Source organism: Anopheles bellator, chromosome 2 (assembly GCF_943735745.2).
Source record: "Anopheles bellator chromosome 2, idAnoBellAS_SP24_06.2, whole genome shotgun sequence".
Taxonomy (NCBI): Eukaryota; Metazoa; Arthropoda; class Insecta; order Diptera; family Culicidae; genus Anopheles; species Anopheles bellator.
Window position 1 is genome coordinate 65,382,352 of NC_071286.1, and position 7,709 is coordinate 65,390,060.

Consider the following 7,709-nt stretch of genomic DNA (forward strand, 5'->3'; position numbering starts at 1 on the left):
AATGAACAATAAACTGAATGCAGCTCTGCTTTTTGTACTTACGAAAGTGAACTTGTCGAGTCGTGGATTGAAGAAAGAAATGAACGTGTGAAGGTCAACCCCAACGTAGAACGTGATAACGTAGCTGTATGTATACCAACTTTGTCACTCCTTTCGCCTGTGATCTTTAATTGCTCCAAAACCGATCGATCGAAATGAAGGTTACGCTGATTGCGAACAGCTTTCTAGCGGCTGCGCTTGAATCAAATTATGCTAATTGCGAAACATACGAACCATATAGCAAAACCTGAACTAAGCTGATTAATGATGTTCAGCGTGTAAGCGTGTGTTCGTCGTGAGTTGATCACGAATCTTCACATCGCTGTCCATCGCTAGACGGATTAGCGAGTTTGACCATTGGTCATCCAAACCCTAGGTTTGACCATTGGGTGTTGAGCATTATGATTGCGATTAGTTTGCCAATTTAGCCTCTCTTTGATGTAAGCAATGCGCCCGGCCGGCCAGCTGCTGTGTAGGTGTTAAGCATGTGGACACATTAAACACTTCACACCGTGTGCGTGGATTAACTCTAATCCCTTCAGTCCAGTCGCCGGACTCGTTGTTTTCACCCGGATTTGACCTCCATCCAAATAATAATCGTCATCTTCCGCGTCGTACAAAGGCATACTCGCGGCGTCTCACCAGCGCGTCCGGCACCCGGACACGTGTCACTGACGAATGGGTGTGATAATTTGGTTAATTGTTTCCGAGTGTGCAGCCGTCTGTGACGATTGTTGTTGCCATTATTGCCATTTTTTGCTCTATCGAAGGAGGACCTCCTTCCGAAAACCATTTCCATGCTCAACCGGCGGGGGTTCAGTGAACCGTTTCCGAAGCAATCCGATTCACGGCTAGTAGGGCTATGTTTTGCGCATAAAAATTGTGTCCACCCCGCGACGGATAGAGCGACTGAAGCGAAGCGGCTAAAAAAGAAAACACCAGAAGCGAGTGCAGCGAGGGGATAAAGAAAGGAATTGTCGGTTTCCTTGCTTTAAGTCCCGGCTTCCTTCTACATTTCCCATGCCTAGGGCAAAACACGTACCGAAGGAAAGCACGACGACGCCAGCGTTTCCCGCGTTTCTTTTATTCCACCCCACGCATTATGCTCAGTGCGATGCTGCGAAGGCCCCCGTGCCAAACCTGCCGCAGACTTCGTTGAGAAGATCAGTGCGGGCTAGTGAATTCGGGGCCTCGAGTGTCGACGGGCGCTACTTGAAAATCTCGATAATGAAATTCATCTAATCTTCTTTACTTTTTCTCTTCACTTGCGCAGTTGCACAAACAACAAACGCAAATGCTTGGGCATGTGTTGTACTGTACCGATCCTACCGGAGCGAAAAGGACACGTTCCACCCCCGGGGGGATCGAAAGAGGGTGCAATATTGTTATTTTCTTTCAGTTTTCGTGCGAGCCCTTCGCGTTGCACTTTTCGCAGTGATGTTCGCCTAATTCGATAATGAGAGTGATTAGATTATAATCCCGTTTGTTCGATGATTTGCGCGGAGATGAGCGGGCGTCGGTAGGGCGCCGTTATCATACTAGTGACTAACGGCCAACGGTATTAGTAAAGCTTTCGAATTTACAAAGATTACTTCGAGAAAAACATTTCTACGGACAAATTTATGTTTGAAACCATTTTCGTTACAATTGTTTGAGGCGATCACCAAACCGTCGGATCCATATTTTCACTCCCAATCGTCAGCGGGGGTTAATGGCCAAATTTTTACATTTTCTGGTGCTGGGGCCTGTAGTAGACCCCAGTTCAGTTTGATAATTCAGTTCAGTTTCAGTTCAGTGAAATAATTTCCGACACCTTCGTGCCAAGCGACCGGGAAACGCTAATGTCTGCGTTGCACATTGTCATATTGTCCCAGAAAAAGGGGACGAATGCTATCGCTGCACGGTTGGCGGGATGTGCAGTAATTGAATCAAAGTAAACATTCGTTTCTATTAGCGTCGTCGCCATGGCACCGAGAGGACTTTTTGCACGGTAATAAGTTGATAGTTTCAGGACTCGCAAGATGTCTCGGCTTCTTCGTAGGGCCGTCTTCTATGTTTTCCTAAATTGGTGAGGCGTTTCGTTTGGTGAAACGAATCGTAAATCATCGGAACAGAGGCCTCGTAGATGAAAGTCCATTTTTAATGCGTTTTATTAAATGCTCATTTATCTGTACGCGGCTGGAAAGGGGCCATAAAGCGAGGCTTTTAAGCGGTACACCTTCACTAAACGGCTCCATTCTCTTGGATGCGGCTGGGGCCCCGTTCAATAAATGTCTATCGCTCAATCAAAAAGGCATTCCGTTCGGGGCTCCCAATCACGTGTGGGCGTCGTCCTTCGTTTAGCGTTCGCCCCGGAGTGCCCTCGCGAGCTGCTCCACGGCAAACGGTCGAAGGTGCCGAAGGATAAAATTTACACCCAATCCGGTCCAGCGGTTCCGAGGTCCAACCGAGGGCGCTGAAATACGCTGACAACGTATACGGTTCTTCGTCTCCGGTTGATTGAATTAGGTTCCGGCCCCGGACAATCCGGTGGATCCCGATCCGTTCCCGGACCGTTCTAGCTGGCAGTAGGCACTAAACCGAGCCCCGGTCGATGTTTTAAATTTGATGATATGCAAGACTCGGCGGCTGGCTGACGTGATCTCATCTTTGCGGCACGGTTCAAACGCGCGCACGAGTGGGAGAGAGAGAGATCGGCCCATTAGATTGGTGGCATGGAGCGTCCTAGGACCGATTTGGCCGTTCTTCGGGTCGTACTGTGCTTCTATTGCGATTCCGCTCAGCGATGATTTTATGTCGATTTGTTGAAACACAGCCCTTCAAGGGTTGGCGTGCTTTTCTTGTCGGCGCCCAAAGGCATCGGCATCAGAAATCATTGATCGCCATTTTTGTTTTTCGGGATCGAGTCCCGCTGATGAGTGTCTTGACTTTGTATCGCCGTCCCTCGAACGTTCCATGCGTACTGTTGATTCGATCGATCGCGCATCGAGCATCAGGATCGGCTGATTGGTTTCGATTTAATTTCATTAGCTCTAATGCACCGCGCCCTGCTCGATGACCCGTGGGTATGGGTGAAGGCGGAAGAATTATGTAACAAAAAACATTACTCCATCGGCGTTCTGTTGGCTTTATGCGGGTGCAACTCAAGTCTCGCCTATTAGCGGCTTATCCTTCCATTTCTTTTTCCAACTCGCACTCATAGCGGGCCGGGCACGAAAATTGCCATCTTTTCATCCGCCCCCTGTGTTTGTTTGCCGTTGTTTGTGGATGTGCTCAGCCCAGGAACTCAAAAGGTAATTGTAGGTGCAGTCGTCGGTGCTTTTTTTGCTGCACGTTCGTCGACGCTACTCACAGCGAGGTCCTTGGGGAAGGTTTGTTTATCTTTTCGGCCAATTCCGTAGTCGGCGAAGGAGGCGGCCTCCACACCGGAGCGAAGAAAATGATAGCTTTGATGTTTGGTGCTTGCGGGGCATGGGAAATCGAACGTACTCGAGGCACTCTCGGCTCGGCCACAGGGAGAATGGAACGTCTTGACCCGACACGTTGATTGCCTAGAACGCATTGTCTACGGAGAAAAATCTTCCCGACCCAGCAACACGCCGCAGCAAAAGCTTTTAAGGTCCATTTTCAAAAATTAATACCAATTTTCAACTATTTATAGACGGTCCCTGCGTTTCTCGCCTGAACCGTGCGCCAGGAAGGAGAGTGGGCCAGAGACGTGAAGCATAAATCTGGCTACCAACGGGGCACATAGGAGGTCTCCTTTGATTCGATTCCGCGGCCGTTCGATTTGTTCGACATGCTCTGTATCGTATCGGGACCACATCTCCTTTCGTTGTGTTTTTTTCTGTTTTTGCTTCTCGCTTGATGCTCTTGTTCCTGACAATAAATTTCAAATGACGGTTGCGGTCTCGGCGGCGATGCCGGATGGAAAGCATGGTGCGCGCGGTTGACGGAATGATGTTGCGCATTTGCGGCTCAGTTTGTAATGCATGAAAAGGCAAATATGGAGAGCCGAAGCTTGTGTCCGGGCCGGAGGTTCAGAATGAAATGCAAAAAAGTGCCGGTGATGGGCGAGGCGATGGTGGAAAAAATGGTAGATTGCTAGACTGGTGGCGGGTGGCGGTCCCGGTGGTTGTCGGTGGCGGCGGGCACTTGAGGAGGATTCAAATAATATATAATTAAAACTAAAAGCATTCCTTCCACCATCACTCGGCCCATCACGCTGGGCCAGACGTCAGGGAGGTCAGTGCCGTACCGGGAAGGCGGCGATGGTGTTGTGGGGAGGTCATCTAGTTGTTAGCATCCATAATCCAGCAGGAAGCGGAATGTGTGTTTGTTGTTGGACGGTAACGACGGCTTGGATCGGATGACGAGTCCGTGGTGATTGTTTCGGCGATCCGATTTGCGATCCGCAACCGATTGGACAATGGGTTGTCTAAAATTCGATCCATTCAAGCGTTCGAGATTGTCATTTTATTGCACGTCGATGTAGTGCAAAGTGAAAACCCTTCCGGAGCACCATTTTTCTGTGGTAGTGTCCTGGCACAAGGTGACACAAGCGGACAGCCATTTATTTTAAAATATAAATTAGTCCCTCCTCGATACGATTCCATTCGAAACGGGTCAGCGACAGCGAAACAACAGCGTTTCGGTGCGAAGTGTCTAGTTTTAAGACATGCATCGAAATGTGCAGAATTAATTGAATAGATTGCATCCCAATGCGACGCTGACAATGAATGGAGGGCACGGAACAGCAACAAGGAATGAATTGAAACGTGCAGTTCTGAAATTCGCCCAACGTAACACAGTCCAGATGACTAGTGTGACTAGTTGATCCTTGAGATAATTATCACTTAGCTTCTGTCGAATGTTGTCTCATGGGTTCGTAAAACAGAGGAACGTTTCTCAATACGAGCGCGACAATGTCCCTCCTATTATAACAACACAACATATTTTCTGACGATAGCGAAAATGTGGAAAAATAGGAATCAAAAAAATAGGAATCAAACAGTCGTACGAACGGCTGCTAACGGCAATGAAATGAAAACGAAGTAGTATCTACTTTCGCGTGAGTCTTTTTCTCAGAAGTTGAGTGATGGGGATGCTCGCAACGATTCAAACTTCGTAACGCTGCCCCGTGGATTGTTATGTTAAATTAGCAACAACGAGTGATAACCACATACAGGATGAAACTATTACAGCACCCCCATTGCTGTAACCAGGCCATCGTATCCTGCGTCCACAAGGAAACCCAATATGGGAGACAAACACTGACGACGGTTTCGCTAGACATAACAAGGAAATGGATAGTTTCGAGTACGTTTCGCTCGTCCTGTGGTCGAACGTCTATTGGGTTTTCGGTTTCTGTGCCCGAAAATGTGCCACAGAACACCGCCTGCCGTTTCGAATCCCGAACCGCAGCCCGAAGATATCGAATGTCTCGACCCCTTTTTGGGCCCCGGCCATAAAGGGATGGAAACCGCGAATGATTTCGGAACCAATAGAAGACGGGCGCGCGCTGGTGACGGAAGTTTTTGTTTGTTTTGATATTTGCTAAAAATATCATATTTTCTCCCTTCCGTTGGCTAGTCCTGACGCTCTGCGGCTAGGCTAGGTCCAGGACGATACAGTGCGCCACACGAAAAATGGTACATCCGCGTGTCGTTGGGGACAGTATAGAATTTGTGGCCCGTGTTCCGGCGTTAAAACTGGTTTAATGTTCCTTGCCAGCTGCGAACATCTTGTTGAAGAACGCAGAACTTGATTTTGTTGTGGAAGTTTTACAGTTGCGGTTACAGTTTACTGTAGTGCACTGTAGACCTGAACGCGTCCAAGTGAGATCGAAAGCATCAAGACGCTCCCATCCGGGAACCATTTCCGTACATTTCCGTGCCTGTCGAATCGCCCGTCGTGGGTATGGTGAAGTGTTATTTTTCCATTCTGTAACCCCGGCCATATTGACATAGCGCGTTGTGCGTTTGACATTTTCCACGTGGACCGCAGAACGGAAAAGGGAACCATTTTCCACGCTCGCGGTGGTCCTCCGGTCGGAAATTTGATCCCGCGCGGAGTAAACTCCGATCGGATGGATTTCATGTGCCCGGTACGGAACTTTGTGTGCGTTTCGTCGTTTTGGTATACTTACACCAACACCCGAGCGTGGCAAGGGTGTGTAATAAGTCATGTTAATTAACGCTTTTATGTAAAACTGAGGGGCCCCGGCCTCGAAGATCAAGCTCCGAACGCCCCGGGAAGATCAAGGTTAAATTTACTTTCAACTGGCAATTTATTGCGTGCTTCGATTGTGCAGCGAAGCACAATGGCCGTGTGGTGCAATGCTTTGCTGAGCCGACAGCAAAAAAACACACAATGCTTTTTATGCTGCTCCCTGCGGCTCCGGCGACCCCCTCCCCGGGATGCCACGGATCAGAGAATAAACTTATCTTAGATGTGATTTACAATCGACTTAACTTCCGTTATTATCGCACTTCGCAATGAATGAACGGCACGGAACTAGGGCCGCTTTTTGTTCAAGTTTGCAACCTTTGGGTTCGTGGAGCCGGCTCAACAGTCAAGTGGGGGGAATGGTTTAAGCTCGCCATCTCCGCCTTCGGAAGTGTTTGATGACTTTATTTTTCGCAAGCTGTTGCGTGGCGCGCACACTATCGCCCGACATGATGGATACGGTGGCCGGCCCCAGATGAAGGTGAAGTGTGTGCACTATAAAGTGTGCATTGGTGCACTAAATGAAACGGGTTTTATTGTGTGCATTTTGCAGATAATAAATTAAGGACCCCGATAGCGATTAGCGGGGTCGGCTTTATGGGGCATCGATAAGGTTCGCTGGAACGTGCACGATCCCGGCACACATAGAAATCGTAACATGTGGGTTGTGAAGCTGGCCTCTTCAATGTTTGACTTTGGATAATTTATTACCCAAAGCCGATTCTTAGATAAGTGGTCATTGTTGATATTTTCTTTGAAATTTTATGTACACAAAACTTTTTTTTAATTTTTTGATTTGCTTACAACGTTAAATTGCTTTGAACGTTAGCTCTCTTTTATGTAATGATTATTTAAATTTTCGCCCAATTAAGCCTAATTTTGCCAAGAAAACAGTAACGTTTGTTTACCGACTATGGAAAGGACATTTGCGTTCGTGACAGCTGCTCTTGTTGCTCTAACGCGAATAAGAATAATTCAACAATTAAACGGACAGGAAGAACTTTTTGGAGATAAACCCGTAAATTGTTTGGAAGGTAATATAAAGACATAGCTTACAGTAACCGTTACTTAGAACTATACGTTTCCAAGACGATACTTTTATGTGTCCAAGTGTGTTCCATATCAGCATCTTCCGAAAACCATTTTCCACTGCCTTGTTGCACGTTGCACATTTTGAAAAGAAACATAATTTCCCTCAACCGGTGTTACTGCACCCCGATCGAAGTAAAACCATCGCCGAAATGGGTGCACCAACCAGATTGAAACCGACATCATGCATGCATCCTCGCACGCCACACGTCGAGATGCATTAGCGCCACCGTGCCACATTGTTATTCAAACCTTTCGACCCGGGCCCCGGCGTGGTGTTGAAAGACGCCGGTCCCAAATAAAAAAACAAGCCAAAGTAGCTGCATTCCGCCGCAAACCGCAATATATTTAAA